The sequence below is a fragment of the Dama dama genome, chromosome 20 (assembly GCF_033118175.1).
Source record: "Dama dama isolate Ldn47 chromosome 20, ASM3311817v1, whole genome shotgun sequence".
NCBI lineage: Eukaryota > Metazoa > Chordata > Mammalia > Artiodactyla > Cervidae > Dama > Dama dama.
Window position 1 is genome coordinate 100,806,055 of NC_083700.1, and position 16,963 is coordinate 100,823,017.

At 42.7% G+C, this 16,963-nt stretch overlaps 1 non-coding gene across 1 annotated transcript; it reads right to left on the reverse strand.

Annotated features, from left to right (window-relative positions):
* Window positions 1-4,591: 4,591 nt before the first annotated feature.
* On the reverse strand, window positions 4,592-4,663 carry TRNAC-ACA (transfer RNA cysteine (anticodon ACA)). Its single transcript has one exon. It is a non-coding gene; the product is annotated as a tRNA-Cys (tRNA).
* Between the last annotated feature and the right edge of the window lie 12,300 nt (window positions 4,664-16,963).

Genomic DNA, 16,963 nt, shown 5'->3' on the forward strand with positions numbered 1-16,963 from the left:
AAGAGACATGGCAGATGACCATGGATTGGGGGGCGCTCAGGGGTCAGGAAAGGCTCACCTGAGGCAGTGAGATAGCAGATCTGAGGGAAGAGGAGGGGAAGAAAAGGAGGAAAAGAAGAAGGAGAGTGAGGGGGGGGGGGAGGTAAAAAGAGGGGCAGGAGAAGGAGAAAAAGCAATTCATGCGGAGGAAACAGCTAGCACCAGGGCGCACTGTGGTGGAGGGATCGGCGCTGTGCTCAAGACCCAGCCAGCAGCCAGGATGGCGGAGCACAGGGCGGGACTTTGTGGGCTGGATGAGGAGCTGGTCTCCATCCTTAGGGCAGTGGGAGACCATGGAAAGGATTTTAAGCAGTGGGGTGACACCATCTGATTTGCTTTTTAAAAAGCTTGCTTCATCTTTGATGTTTTATCTCCACTCTGAAGTATATATATATATGTGGCTGCAAGGCTTTTAAGGTCTTAGTTTCCCTGCCAGGGATCGAACTGGTGCCCTCAGCAGTGAGAGCTCAGAGTCTCAAACACTGGACTGCCAGGGAATTCCCATGTCTTGTATGTTTATGTTTCTCTTTCCCTTGAACTTTTTTCTGCTGTTAGGAGGAAATCTCAGCTGTTAGAATTTTTGCCTTCTGTTCCTGGTTCTTGACACATGAAGGCCCAGAGAACATGAAGAAAGGAGTTGAGAGTCTGTCAAGAGACACAGGAAGAGGATGCCATTCAGGGCCACGATTCCAACTTCTCTCCAATGGCAGGATCCATTACAGCTTCTCCCAGTGTTGCTTCCTTTTAAAGTCAGTCTGAAAAAGAGGTGCTACCCCAGCAGGAAGGAAAAGAAAAGTGAGCTTCCCTTGGCTCCTGCCCATCGGGGAGCCCCAGCTGCTGGGCCAAGGCGGGGAGAAAGTACAGCTTTCACAACTTTATGCACATATTTGGAAAAGTCCTTGATTGTTGAGTTCTTTGACCACCTTCCAAGAACCCAGCAGTGCCTCCTCGGAGGGTGACCCCTGGGAGCCAAGACTGGTCTAGGATATGCTGCAAATTACCCAAAGGTTTATAGCAGTTTGGGCGGTGTGACAGGTATACAGAGGAGCTAAAAATCTTGAAAATCCATCTGGGTACTGGGCTGGGTAAATAAAACCAAGTTCTTCTGCAGCTCTACATTTTAATTCAACCTGAAGTTTCTTTCTTTCTTTTTTTTTAAATTCAACCTGAAGTTTCTTAACAGTGCTGGGTCATGAGCCTGACCTGTCATCAGTGGACAGCTTTGATGACAATTCATTCAACTTGTCTCCTGGGAGGAGGGCGTGCTTGCCGTGTGCAGTGAGGCAGGGAAGAGAGGCTCCTGCAGCCAAGACCCAGGAAGGCTGGGACTCGGCCATCCATCTTCCTGCTCCCGACACAGTTAAGAGCTGAATTTGGTCCAGTTTTCTTAAGAACTTAGCTCACCCTGGGTTAAAGCTTGGGCGCTGGGCCCTTCAGGAATCCCAGGGGATTCTAGATCAACTTCATTCTTTCTAAGGTAGAGCCTAGGGGTGGTATGATCCAGTGTGTTTCTGAAGCTCCAGGCATCACATCCCCAATATGACAGCTTACCAAGTAGAAAGGAAGGGGCTATGGGCAAACCTTCTCCTTGCTTGCTGTGATGTAGTAAGAGACATATTTGTCTCTGTCTCTGATTTCTAGTATAGAGCACCTAAAACCCTGGTAATCACCTGAGTGATGGGAGGCTAGGAGCATCTTTTGTTCTAATATTTGCTCTTTGACCCTGATTCTTAACATAAGACCTTCTAATACCCTTGGAATCTCTAGTGTGATGAGTGTCTTTTTGGACACTAAGGTGATGACTTGTGACTGAGGGTCCCTTGATAGCTTTAGAAGTCACCAGAAAGATCAAGTCATGATGTGAAGCTTAGAATTTTCAGCCCTATCTCCCAAGTTCTAAGGAGGCTGGGGGACTGCAGGTTAAGTTAGTCATTGATTATACCTACATGATGAAGCCTCCATCAACATCTCTAAACTACAGAGTTTGGAGAGCTTCTGGGTTGATGAATACATGGAGGTGGTTGGGAGGGTGGTGTACCCGGGGAGGGCATGGGAGCTCCACTTCAATTCCACATTTACTGTCCTTTGAACGTCTTCATCTGGCTGTTCATCTGTATCCTTTGCAATATCCTTTATAATAAACAGTAAACATGAGTAAATGTTTCTCTAAGTTCTGTGAGATGTTCTAGAAAATTATTGATCCTGACGGAGGGAGTTGTGGGAACTCCTGATTTATAGCTGGCTTCCCTGGTGGTTCAGATGGTAAAGAAACTGCCTACAATGCAGAAGACGCAAGAGACCCAGGTTCTATCCTTGGGTTGGGAAGCTCCCCTGGAGAAGGAAGTGACAATCCACGCTAGTATTCTTACCAGGAAAAATCCTATGGACAGAGGAGCCTGGCAAGCTATAGTCCATGGGGTTGCAAAGAGCTGGATATGACTGAGCACTTGTCAGCAGGGTTAGAAGAACAGGCAGATTGAAATTGAGTCAGGAGTGGAATGTGGTCTTGTGGGACTGAGCCCTTAACCTGTGAGGTCTGCACTAATCTCTGGCATTTAGGGTCAGAATTGAGTTAAGTTGTAGGGCATCCAATCAGTGCCCATTGTGAACTGTAACTGGAGAATTGCTTGGTATGGAAATCCCCACAGATTTGATGTCAAAAGTGTTCTGAGTAGAAGAAAACTTAGTTTTCTCTTACATGCTCTCTCTTATGTTGGAAGTTTTCCCAAAATCCCTGACTCACCTCTCCTTTGGTCTTAGTGGAACTGTGTCACAAATCCACCCAAGTCACTGGTGTAGGGTTGCCGTGATTGGCTTAGACCAGCCATGGTTCACGCCCTGGGGCCAGGCAGGCACGCTGGGCTTGGTGGCAAGGAAGAACTGAGCTGCAGCTGGGGAGGAGCTCAGCTGTCCTGCGGAGCCTTTATCCTGAGAGCAATGGGGAGCTATTGTAGAGCTTTAAGCAAGGGAGTGACATGATCAGATTTGTGTTTTTCAAAGACGCTCTGGCAGGAGAGTGGAGAATGGGTTGAAAAGAGGCAAGAATAGAAGTGAGGAGATTAGTTCCAAGCTGTCCAAGCTTGTGTAACAATGAATCAAGTCAGATAGGATTTCATTCTATTTGCTATAAAGACTTTTTTTAAAAAGGCTTTAATATGTTGCAGGAAAATGCTTTGAAAAACCTCCTGATATATTTCCCCTTCTTAGTAATTTACTCTTTGCTCTCTCACTGCCCTTAAAGCTGAGCCAGAAGACCAAGTTCATTGCCCCAGGAGAGAGGAGGAAGGATGCTACCTAGGACAAAGTGCTCGCAAGCTGTAAATTTCAAACTAGACTTTTAAAATCCATAGACAGACAATAGTCTAGGACAGGAGTCAGCACACTACAGCCTTCGGACCAAATCTGGCGGTTGTTTTCAGTCAAGTTTTATTGGAGCACAGCCGTGCTCGTTTGTGTACAAACTGTCTGTGGCTGATTGGCGCTACAGCAGCGGAGTGGAGTGATGAGGACTGGGAAGTCTGAAATGTTTACCATCTGGTCCTTTGGAGAAAAAAGTTTGTCAACTCATGTCTAGAAAGGCACAGTTTGGAAAGAGGACATATTTTTAAAAATATATTAATTTTTGAAATTAATTATTTATTCGGCTATGCCGGGTCTTGGTTACGGCCCTCAGGATCTTCGATCTTCACTACAGCATGCGGGAATCTTTTTTAGCTGCAGCATGTGGGATCTAGTTCCCTGACCAGGAATCAAACCTGGGCCTCCTGCATTGGGAATGTAGAGTCTTAGCCACTGGACCATCAGGGAAGTTCTGAGAGCAGGCATTTTCTTGGAACATCTGAAGCAAAATATTTCCTCTCAGGATCCAAAGCTTAGAAGACTCACTGTGAAGTGGGAAGAACAAGGGTCTACTGAGAGGGAAGTGTTGGCCACATGGGACTGTGGAACCTCCTTCTAGTGCTGAGCAGGCAAGGCAGGGTGGACTTTAGATGTGACTGTCCTGGCTTCCCCTTAAGGTCAGGACTTCCAACTGTCCACGCTCACAGCATTGGGAACTTCGAGATACCCAGAAAAGTCTTGCATTTTCATGGTACGGTGCCAACGTAGTTCAGTGACAGTGGGTTTTGGTTCTTAGAAAGGTGCCTGAGAGGCTTCCTTGGTGGTCCAGTGGCTAAGACTCCACACTCCCAGTGCAGGGGGCCTAGCTTTGATCCCCGGTCAGGGAACTAGACCCCGTGTGATGAAACTAAGAGTTGGCATGCCACATCTAAAGATCCCCCATGTGGCAAGGAAAAGCCTGAATACCACAACTAAGGCAAATGCAATGCAGTTAAAAAAAAAAAAAGGAAAGAAAAGAAAAAAGAAATTCAACCATTAAAAAAAAAAGTTGCCTAAGAGCAGCCTCACCTGGTCTCCCACACTCTAGTCTCTGCTTGGACAACTTTGACCTTTCAGGAAAGTCTTGCCCATCTCAATGAAGCTAGCTCTTCCTTTTTGGGTGGGGGATGGCAAGAATACTGGAGTGGGTTGCCATTCCCTTCTCCAGCAGATCTTCCCAAGCCAGGGATCGAACCCGGGTCTCCTGCATTGTAGGCAGACACTTTACCGTCTGAGCCACCAGGGAAGTCTAGCTCCTCCTTTTATATACTTACAGAGAACTCCAGACTTCCCCTTCCAGAACACTCATTATATCTGTAATTATTAATCCAGTATCTATTTAGCTGACCTGATCATTAATTCTTTTATTTTTTGATCATTAATTCTACAAGGTGGGGACCATAACTATTTATAGCTCTAGTGTCATTATGTAACTCAGTGATTACACTGAGCAAAGTGGTGAGCAATGAATTAATGAACGAATGAATGAGCATGCATGCGCGTTCAGTTGCCTCTGGCTCTTTGTGACCCTCATGGACTGTAGCCCACTGGGCTCCTCTGTGCATGGGATTATCCAGGCCATAATACTGGAGTGGGTTGCCATTTCCTCCTCCAGGGGATCTTCCCTACCCAGGGATCCAAACAGCATCTCCTGCGTCTCCTGCCCTGGCAGGCAGATTCTTCACCGCTGAGCCACCTGGGAAGCCCCAAAGAATGAGGAAGTAACTCTAAAGACCACATCCTAGCTCATCTCTGTGTGGTATTTTATGGTCTAGTTGCTCTTGGCACCATCATTAGGCAAGGCAGGATCCCCATTTAAGAGAGGAGATGAGAAAACCATTAACTTTGTGGCTTCATTTGCAGGCAGCACTCAGAAACCACAGAAGGCCTCAGAGCTAAAATGTGCTCTTGACATTGAAGTGTCTGTATTGACATATACCCTGGATGCTCCAATAGGCTCTTGTAGGTACCTGCAGGGAATAAGGCTTTTCTACGTCAGTTTCTAGGTTGGAGAAATGAAACCAACAGACCACCATCTAACTGAACCAATTAACCTAAGGTGTGACCACAGCACAGATGGCTGGAAACAGTATGTTGCAGGATGGATCAGGTGGCAGAGGTGTCCTTAGACAAACAGAAGTAGAGTAGGGGTGCTGCCAACTAATTCAAATAATGTTGCACTTTTGTGTATACATGTTAGATTTCAATAACAAGTAAAAATGTGAAAAAAAGAAAACAAAATAATTTTGACAAGTTACTACCCAAATCAATAATGCAGATAAAAGGCAACATTTGTTTCACAGTCAACAAGGGTCAAATGCTCCACTAGGCACTTGACATGTATTTTCCTGTTTAATCCTGATGACAACCCTATGCGATATTCATCATTCATCACAAAATTGGGTTCTGGACATCTCCTTGTGCCAGGCATTGACCAGCTCCTGAGATAAAGTAGTAACAAGAGAGACAGGGCCCTGCCCTCATGGAGCTAATATTCTAGTTGATAGGGACCACTATTTGCCCCAACTTGTAATTTAAAATCTGAGATTCTAGAAAGTCCAGTCATTTGCCCAAATCCTGTGTCTAGCTGGTAGCTCAGCTGGTAAAGAATCCTCCTGCAATGCAGGAGATCCTGGTTTGATTCCCGGGTCAGAAAGATCTGCTGGAGATGGGATAGGCTACCCACTCGTTTTCCTGGGCTTCCCTGGTGGCTCAGCTGGTAAAGAATCCGCCTGCAATGCGGGAGACCTGGGTTCGAATCCTGAGTTAAGAAGATCCCCTGGAGAAGGGAATGGCTTACTCACTCCAGCATTCTGGCCTGGAGAATTCCATGGGCTGTATAGTCCATGGGGTTGCAAAAAGTCGGACAGGACTGAGCAACTTTCACTTTCACTTTCAGCAATTGATTAGGTCAGCATTCAGTTTGAGATATCTCTGACTCCAAAACTCCTAACCATTCCACCATGCATTTTCCTCATGTTGATTCCTCCCAAAAGTTTGGGCAGATAGCCCTCTATACTTGCTCAGGATTTCTTCAGTACATTGTAATACAGACAAATTCTTTTTTTTTTTTTTTTGAGTGCATGATACTTTATTGTTAACTCTGGGCACATGTTTCAGAGCACATTTCTGGGACTTATCCATCTTGTATAACTAGCTTTATACACTTTGAACAATGTCCCATTTCCCTCTCCATCTCTGGGTACCACCATTATAGCATATATTTCTATACATCTGACTATATTAGATGCCTCGTATAAAAGGAATCATGCAGTATTTGTCTTTCTGTGACCAACTTATTTCACTTATGTCTTCAGTGTTGTTGAAAAGAGAAGGATCTCTTTCTGTTTTTAAGACAGAATAATATTCCATTGTATGAATATACCACAATTTTCATATCCATTCATCTGCTAGTGCCTATTTGAGTTATTTCCATTTATTGGCTGTTGTGAATAAGGTTGCAATGTATGTGGGAGTGCAGATACCTCTTCAAGATCCTTATTTCAGTTCAGTCCCAGAAATGGGATTGCTGGATTATCTGGCAGATCTATTTTTAATATTTTGAAGATGCTCCATATATTTTCCATAGTGGCTCTACCATTTTACATTCCCACCAAAAGTGTACAACAAAGATCCCAGTTTCTTCATATCCATCTTCCCCAGCCCTTATTTTTTTAATAACAACTTTTTTATTGATTTATTATTTTAATTTTAATTTTATTTATTCATTTTTGGCTACACTGAGTGGAAACAGTGACTGACTTTACTTTTTTGGGCTCCAAAATCACTGCAGATGGTGATTGCAGCCATGAAATTAAAATACACTTCCTCCTTGGAAGGAAAATTATGAACAATCTAGACAGCAGAGACATTTTTTATAAAGCAGAGACATTCCTTTGTCAACAAAGGTCCGTCTAGTCAAGGCTATGGTTTTTCCAGTAGTCATGTATGGATGTGAGAGTTGGACTATAAAGAAAGCTGAGTGCCGAAGAATTGATGCTTTTGAACTGTGGTGTTGGAGAAGACTCTTGAGAGTCCCTTGGACTGCAAGGAGATCCAACTAGTCCATCCTAAAGGAGATCAGTCCTGGATGTCCATTGGAAGGACTGATGCTGAAGCTGAAACTCCAATACTTTGGCCATCTGCTGTGAAGAGCTGACTCCTTCAAAAAGACCCTGATGTTGGGAAAGATTGAGGGCAGGAGAAGGGGACGACAGTGGATGAGATGGTTGGATGGCATCACCGACTCAATGGACATGAGTTTGGGGAAACTCTGGGAGTTGGTGATGGACAGGGAGGCCTGGCGTGCTGCAGTCCATGGGGTCGCAAAGAGTTGGACATGACTGAGCAACTGAACTGACTGACTGACACTGAGTCTTCATTGCAGTGCATGGCTTTCTCTTTGTGGTGGCGTCTCTTGTTGGCAGAACACGGGCTCTAGGCACTGGGGCTTTAGTAGTTGTTGTGCACGAGCTTAGTTGTTTCTCGGCATGTGGGATCTTCCTGAACTAGGGATCAAACCCATGTCTCTTGCATTGGCAGGCAGAGTCTTATCCATTGTGCAATCAGGAAGTCCTATTGAATAAAAATTCTTTATCTTTAAAGAAGAAAATATTGGTGTGCTGGAAAGTGCAAGGGAGGCTGGATTGAGGTGCTCCAACATAGTCCCAAGGACACCCCAGGGCCAGCTTCCTACTCCAGCAGGACTCTGCATGGTGGGTGCATGGTCACAAGGATGACCCTGGTGAGTGGCCATCCTGAGATGGTCACTGTGCCTCTCTCCTGGACTCTGGGAAATGCTGGGAAATGAAGTCCCTGGCTGGGGCTTTTGCCTTTCTGAGAACCACTCCCAAGGCTAAGGGTGTGGATATTCTTTTTATAACTACATATTTTTTTGAGTATGCTATATATTCACATGGCACAAAGTTCAAGAAGTTAAATAAAAGGTTTAAAAGAGAAAGATCCCCTCCCACCCTGTCCCCTAGACACCCAGGTTTTCTTCCTGGATCTCCTTGTTTCACATGTGTGCAGGTTGGGAAGATTCTAAGGTAAAGGGAGCGGAGATATCATGGAGTGGCCGTGCTTAATAGATAAAGAAGTATGGAGAGACTTACTCTGAGGCTCCAAAGACTGTGCTGCCAAAATGTGAGGGGATCCTAAATTATCTCCTCAGTTTGGACTGAACCACCTTTACTTGAGTCAACTTCTTTCTCTGAGGCCTGCATTCCAGAACCTCTGGGAAGTCATGGTCAATGACTAGGAAGAATAGTCCCCTCAGGAAACAGACTGCTATTCTGCACCACATTTTGGGGTCTTGTGATTTGGTTTACTAAGTGCTACCTTGGGACTGGTGCCCAGGCAAGAGTGTCCACAATAGCGGACAAGACCCAGGAGTGGAGTGATCACTTAAAATTGTTAGGTCCTTTAAGCTCTTGTGAGCAGCAAGTTCTCCTCTCTGTTGGTGTTGGCCTCTGTTCAACAAACAACTTTTCAAAACACTGGAATTCTCTGTAATCCAGTTTTTATTCAGGTAAGAGACATTTGAAATATTGAGCTATTGGTTTTTAAAAAAGCCAAGGTAGTCCTAGTCAGAGCAACTAGGCAAGAAAAAGAAATAAAAGGCATTCAGATTGGAAAAGAAGAAGTAAAACTGTCACTATTTGTGGAAGGCATGATTTTATATTATAGAAAACTCTGTTTCTAAGTAACTTAAAAACTCTTAAGTAGTGAAAGTGTTAGTTGCCCAGTCATGTCCAGATCTCTGCAACCCCATGGACTGTAGTCCACCAGGCTCCTCTGTCCATGGATTCTCCAGGCAAGAATTTACGGAGTGAAGCTAGTCAGAAAGAAAAACACCAATACAGTATATTAATTAATGAATATGTATGGAATCTAGCAAGATGGTAAAGACAACCCTATATGCGAGACAGCAAAAAGAGACACAGATATAAAGTGCAGACTTTTGGACTCTGTGGGAGAAGGTGAGGGTGGGATGATTTGAGAGAATAGCATTGAAACATGTGTATTACCATATGTGAAATAGATGACCAGTCAAAGTTCGATGTATGAAACAGGGCACTCAAAGCTGGTGCACTGGGACAACCAGGGGGATGGGACGGGGAGGGCGGTGGGAGGGGGTGCAGGATGGGGACACATGTACACCTGTGGCTGATCCTTGTCAATGTGCGGCAAAAACCACTACAATACTGTAAAGTAATTATCCTCCAATTAAAATAAATAAATAAATAATAATAAAAAAAGAATACTGGAGTGGGACACATTCCCTTCTCTAGGGGATCTTCCTGATCCAGGGATCAAAACTGGGTCTCGTGCATTGCAGGCAGATTTCTTACCATCTGAGCCAACAGTGAAGGCCAGAAAACTCTCAAGTCCACAAAAAAACTATTAGAAATAATAAATGAAATAGTAAAGTTGCAAAGTACAAGATCAACATGTAAAAATCTGTTGTGTTTCTATAGGCTAACAATGAGCTAGCCGAAAGAAAAATTAAGAAAATAATCCCATGTATAATGACAACATAGGCAGAGGAGCTGAATATACACTTTTCCAAAGAAGACATACAGATGGCCAACAAGCACATGAAAAGATGTTTAACATCACTAGTTATTAGGGAAATGCAAATCAAAACCACAATGAAATATCACCTCAAGCCCGTTAGAATGGCTGTCATCAAAGGAGCAAGAAATAACAAGTGTTGGAGAGGATGTGGAGAAAAGAGAATTCTCATACACAGTTGGTGGGAATGTAAATTGGTGCTGCCACCATGGAGAACACTATGGAAATTCCTAAAAAATTAATAGAACTACTATATGATCCAGCTGTCCTGCTTTGGGGAATTTATCCAGACTATGACAACACTGATTTGAAAAGATTTATGTACTCCTAGGTTCACTGAGGCATTGTTTACAATAGCCAACATATGGAAGCAACCTAAGTGCCTATAAAGAAATGAATAAATAAAGATGTGGCATATGTATATAATGGAATAATACTCAGCTATAAAAAGATGAAATCGTGTCAATTGTGACATCATAAATGGGCATTGAGGATATTACACTAAGTGACATAAGTCAGAAAGAGACAAATACTATATGAGTTCACTCATATATGGAATATAAAAAACAAACAAAATAAACAAGCAAGCCAATCCAGGTAAATACAGAGAACAGAGTAGTAGTTACCAGAGGGGAAGGGGCAGAGGTGGAGAGTAAAATGGATAAAGGGGATCAACTTTATGGTGAAGGATGGAAACTAACTTTTTGGTGGTCAGCACACTGCAGGGTATACAGAAATAGAAATATACATACGAAATTTATGTAATGTTATAAACCAATGTTACCTCAATTAAAAAAAATAGAGTAAAAACTGGAAAAAGGGGCAAAAAAGCCAAGGTACTCTGTCCTCTGAATCTTACATGTTAGAATATACAGATGGATTCCACTCACCAACAATAAGCCATCTTCTGGGATTGGGTGGGCTTGCGTGCATTCCACAAGCTCACGGATGGGGTTGATTTATGTTACTGTCAGGCCATTTGGCAGGACAAAGCAATTATTATTTTCAGCGTCTACTGAACTTATCTCTTTCTTCATTTCCAATAGGACTGAGAATATGTGTTTGGAACAGATATCCTTGACCATCCTTTTGAGATCATGCACGGTATTTTAACTCAAATGTATAATGAAATAAGAAACATTCAACTTTATAAAGTTGGCCTGCTGCTTTGTTTTATCTTTTATTTAAGTAGATGTTTTCCTTTGAAATGAAGTGTTCTGTGGACAATGACCATTTGGCTCTGTTTCCATACCCCCACCGAATTCTCCAGACTCTTGCTAACCCAGACCCACTATGAATAAATCATATGTATACTGGTATTCTGTGGAAACTGGGGTCACAACAAAAGCTGCCCATTTTCCTCTCCTGCCAATCCTTGAAACACTCTCTGAGTTCTCTGGTCATGGCTGCAAGCTATCAGCAAAGGACAAGAGGGTTTTTCCACAGCAAGAGTGGGTGACAGGTCAAGCACTGACCTATTCTGGCGCTCACCAGGCAGGAAGGCTTCCCTTGTGGCTCAACTGGTAAAGAATCCGCCTGCAATGCGGGAGACCTGGGTTCGATCTCTCAGTTGGGAAGATCCTGTGGAGAAGGGAAAGGCCACCACCTCCAATATTCTGGCCTGAAGAATTCCGTGGACTGTATAGTCCATGGGGTTGCAAAGAGTTGGACAAGACTGAGTGACATTCACTTTCACCAGTCAAGCATCAATGCCCAAGTTCAGAATTATTCAGAGACTGGCTGGAGATCTGGGGCTCTCACAGGGCCAGCTGAAAAGTGTTGGTGGGGATGGAAGACGATATCCAATGCTGGGTTAAGAGCTGAGGAACGTAAAGACAACTGAGACATGGTCCTATGTTGAGCATCCTACAATTTTGGATGGGAGATGGACATTAACTTGAGAAATATTTATTGCACATCTACTATGAGCCAGGCATTAGGTAAACAGAGGGAATAAAATGGGAGAAGGCTATTCATTTATAGCCTATAACTTGATGCAGAGACAGACATGTAAATAGAGAACTGTGATTTCAAATGAGAAGAGAATGCCATTGTACACATATGCCACATCGTCTTTGTTCATTCATTTCTTTATGGTTACTTAGGTTGCTTTCGTATCTTGGCTATTGTAAACAATGCCTCAGTGAACCTAAGGGTACACATATTTTTTCAAGTCAATGTTTTCATTTGTCCTGGTTGTTGCTGTTCAGTTGCTAAGTTGCGACCCCATGGACTACAGCATGCCAGGCTCCTCTGTCCTCCAATATCTCCCAGAGATTGCTCAAATTCATGTCTATTGAGTTGGTGATGCCATCTAACCATCTCATCCTCTGTCATCCCCTTCTTTTGCCTTCACTCTTTCCTGGCATCAGGGTCTTTTCTAATGAGTCGGCTCTTTGCATCAGTTGGCCAAAGTATTGGAGCTTCAGCTTCAGCATTAGTCCTTCCAGTGAACATTCAGGACTGATTTCCTTTAAGATTGACTGGTTTGATCTCCTTGCTGTCCGAGGGATTCTCAAGAGTCTTTTCCAGCACCATGATTCGAAAGCATCAATTCTTCGGTGCTCAGCCTTTTTTATGGCTAGGGGCACACATGTATGCTTTTTTTCAAATCAGTGTTGTCATAGCCTGGATAAGTTCCCAGAATCGAGACAATTGGATCATAGAGTAATATTTTTTTAAGGAATTTCCATACTGTTGTCTATAGTAAAGGCATCAATTTACATTTCCAACAAATGTACATGAGAATTCCCTTTTCTCTACATCCATGGCTGGGTAGGAATTTGTCAGGAACATTAAACAGAAAGGACATTGGGGTGGGGCGGCTGGCAGGGAAAAACATAGAGCAACTGTAAGCTGGAGAGTTGGTGAATAACCGTACTGATGATAACGCTAGTTCACACTTATGACTTATGTAGCCCCATCCTCACACTGTTGTTAGATTTTAGGTTTATTGGCTCACTTCATCCTCACAACAGCCTTAGGTACAGATGAGACTGGGTCACTTACCCATGATCAGTGTTTATTGGTGACAGAGCTGGGATTCAAACCCTGGAAGGCTGGCTCTGAGTTTGTACTCTTCACCACCACACCATATCTCCATGTGACACAGAGGTGGAGGGAAGCCCCATAGATGTGATTGGCACATATGTTGGGCCTGGGTGGTGGAGAGCTTTGTCTGCCTGATTTTGGAACTGAAACCTTACCCTTTAGCAAAGCATTCTGCTTAGGAGAGTTTGCAACCAGATCTGGTCTTTGGAAAAATCACCTTGGCAGCTGTGATGATGAACAAGGGCAGAAAGACCTAGAGGCTGGCTTAAGGCTACTGCAATTGTCTAGGTCAGATTGGTGAGGCCTGAAGGGCAGGAGCCGTGGGCTGGAAAGGAGCAAAAGATTTAAGAGCTATTTAAGGAGTAAAATGACCAGGATTAGCAGAGCAGTTGGATACTGCACGGTGGGGTCAGTAGTGACCAGAATTGTCGATGACTGAGGCTTGTAAATTGGGCACCATTTGCAGCTGCCAGCTCTGAACTGCTGTTCTGGGCTTGTGGAATGTGGGGATACATTCCTCTACTGAGATACTGCTACACCGGAGGCTGTCTCAGTTGTGGACCAGTCAGTTCCCTCAGGGTTGCAGACAGAAGGCTGCAGATATAACAAAGAAGCAATGCTGTGAATGTAACAGAGAGACATTATAGCACAGGACTGGGCGTGCCCTCACCTAGGGCTCTAAAGCTCTTCCTCTGTGCCTTGTGCTCAGTCCTCTGCCCATGGAATTTTCCAGGCAAGAATACTGGAGTGGGTTACCATTTCTCCCTCCAGGGTATCAGGGTATTGTCTGGACCCAGAGACCTAACGTGAATCTCCAGTGTCTCCAACATTACAGGCAGATTCTTTACCTGCTGAGCTACTGGGAAAGCCCCTTTCCTACTGCAGAGTCTGTTAAACCCAGAACCCTCCTTCTCCAAGTTCTGGGGCCCCAAATCCCCATTTATTCGCACACAAGAAAGGAAATATTTAGTTTGCATCATTATAAATTCTGCATCCAGGAATATTTTTCATTTGCTGGTAGTGCAGTTATCTCTTCCTTCTCTTGACCTTTCCTTCCAGGTTAATTTCTGGGCCTCACCTTTGCATACTCAAGAGGCTCATTAAAGCATTTTCCCAAACAAAAGAACAGTCTTCTCCCAAAGATGAATTTTGCTGCCACCACTAGAATGCAGAAACAGCTGCAGGCACCTTTGAAAATTGCAACGTTTTCATTCCTCCCATCATATTTAAATATTGCAAAAAGGCCAAGAATGAAGACCATTAAATTTATTCAGTGTCTCATTGAATAAATATTTATTGAGGGAGAGTGTTCACCTCTGGTAATAGAGGGTCAATCCTCTTGCTGAAGACAGAAAGAAAAACTAGAGATATTAAAATTAGTCTGTTGTATCTGAGAGCTAAACCAGCTCTTGCCTGGGTTCTGTAGTCCATCTCTAAGGCCCCAACAATCTCAGCTCCTGCAAGTGAGGTAAGGTGGTCCTGGATTCCTTGTACCCCTCCTCCCTCACCCCTGCACCTGGCGAAAGCAAACATAAATCTTCTTAGTGGAAGTTATCTTCATCCAAAACCTTATATTATATTTACAAACAGTTTTTAGAATGCAACATTCTACATCGAAGGAGACCAGGCATCAGAATAAACTTGGTAATATCATGACTGACATTCATCAGAAAAAAAACCCAAAAACAAAATAGAAACACAGAAGCTCAGATATTAAAATGATCAAACCCAGATTTAGAATGGTTATTCAGTAACTATTACATGCCAAGCACTTGTGCTAGGCATTGAGGATAAAATAGTGAACAAACAAAGCATATTTTCTGCCTTTATAGTAACTTTTTAGTCTCCTGGGTGAGATAGACATTAATCAAATAAATCATCCTGTGGTAGATTGATTGCAAAAATGGGCCCAGTTTTGAATGTGAAATGGTACAGCTGTTGTGAAAAACAGTATGGAATTTCCTAAAGAAATTAAAACTAGAAATGCCATACAACCCAGCAATTCCATTTCTGGGTATATGGTCAAAAAAATTGAAAGCAGGATCTCAAAGAGGTATTGGTACACCCTTGTTCATAGCAACATTATTCGTAATAGCTACCCTTGTCCACTGACAGATGAATGGATAAGCAAAATGTGGTATGTACATAGAAAGGAATACTACCAAGTCTTAAAAATGAAGGAAATTATGCAATATGCCACAACATGGATGAATCTTTAAGACTTTAAAGTAAGTAAAATGCCCACTGCAATGTTGTGAAGTAATTAGCCCCCAACTAATAAAAATAAATGGAAAAAAAATAAAGTAAGTAAAATAGCCAGTCACACAGCAAAAGGTCACTTTATGATTCTATTTATATGAGATACTTAGAGTCGTCAGAATCACAAAGACAGAAAGTATAGTGGTGGTTGCCAGGGTCTGGGGTAGGGGAGAAGGGGAAGTTCTTGTTTGATAGGTATAGAATTTTAGTTTTATAAAATGAATGGAGTCATGGGGGATGGACGGCGACGGTGGTTACACATTAATAAAACTTTAACACCACTGAACTGTATATTTTTAAATGGTTAAATGGTAATTTTTATGTTATGTGTATTTTAACAAAATTTAAAAAATCAGGGCCCAATTCCCATCCTTCTCTGTATCTAACTCTTTATATATGACTTTGCAGTTCTTCCCAAAACACATGAAGTCTATTTCCCACTTCTTAGTTAGCTTTGCATTTGCTTCAGCCTATAGAGTGAGACAAAAGTGATGATGTGGTGGTCCTGAGCCCAGATCTCCAGAGGCCTTATGGCTATCTGCTCATTCTCTTGGAAAGCTGACACTAAGAATAATTCTGGGCTATCTTGTTGGAGAAAGGCTGTCCTAGCCAAGGCAACAGATTTGACAGAGTCCAGCCAAGATCAGCCTACTTGTGTATTTGATTTGCACTGACCACATATACATGAGTGAGTCCCACCACACATCAGTTGAACTGCCTGAGAGACCCACTGACTTTAGAGAACAAGTATTTATTGTTGAATACCACTTACATTTGGTGATGGTTGTTATGCAGCATTATTGTGTCAAGGGTGACTGATATAAACATGAGTAGCTATGATCAGAGCAATGATTTTTCACCTTCTTTTGCAACTTTTTGCATCTTTTTTTTTTTTTTTTGCATCTTTTTGCAACTTTTTGCATCCAGTACAGTGTACTAGAGGAATATTGAATAGGAAAACCTGATCTAGTCTGGAGGGCAAAGGAAGGCTTTCCTAAGGAAGTGATACTTGGAGTGAGATCTAGACAATGAAGATTGTTAAGTGAACAAAGAGAAAGACAGAGTGTCCCAGTTGTCCATGACTCACACTTGAGCAGAGAAAGTGAAGACAACAGAGGTGCTGAAAGAAATCAGGAGGCACTGCAAGAAGGTTTAAAACTAGATTAAGAAGGTAGACAAGGACTAGATCGTGAAGGGACACAATCTTTATTTCCTATTCTAACAAATAGAGACAGTACCTTTTGATTCTCTTCTTTGTCAAATGAGGACATCAGGGTCTGTACTCATCCCTCCAACCCCTTTCCCTCTTTCATACCCCACGTTCTGTCATTTATATACTTTAATGTTAATATTGTCAAAGTCACTGATGTCAGTGGAAAGTTCTTTGATTATAATAACAATGCTTTAGCTCTAGGTTGATTCTAGTTACTGAAGGTCAACAAACTGTTTACATATCAAGGCTTTATACTGTTATGACAACAACCTTGTTCCCAGAACAGCTAAATGATATATTATAATTTTAATTTTCTCACCTGAATTTAAATATTAAAAATTGCCTTTCACTTTATCTTTTGAAACTATTTATAATAATAAACATACTATCAAGGAAAATGTTTCTCTGGAAAATTCCCTTCTGGAACCTCTGTCCCCTTTCTCCAAT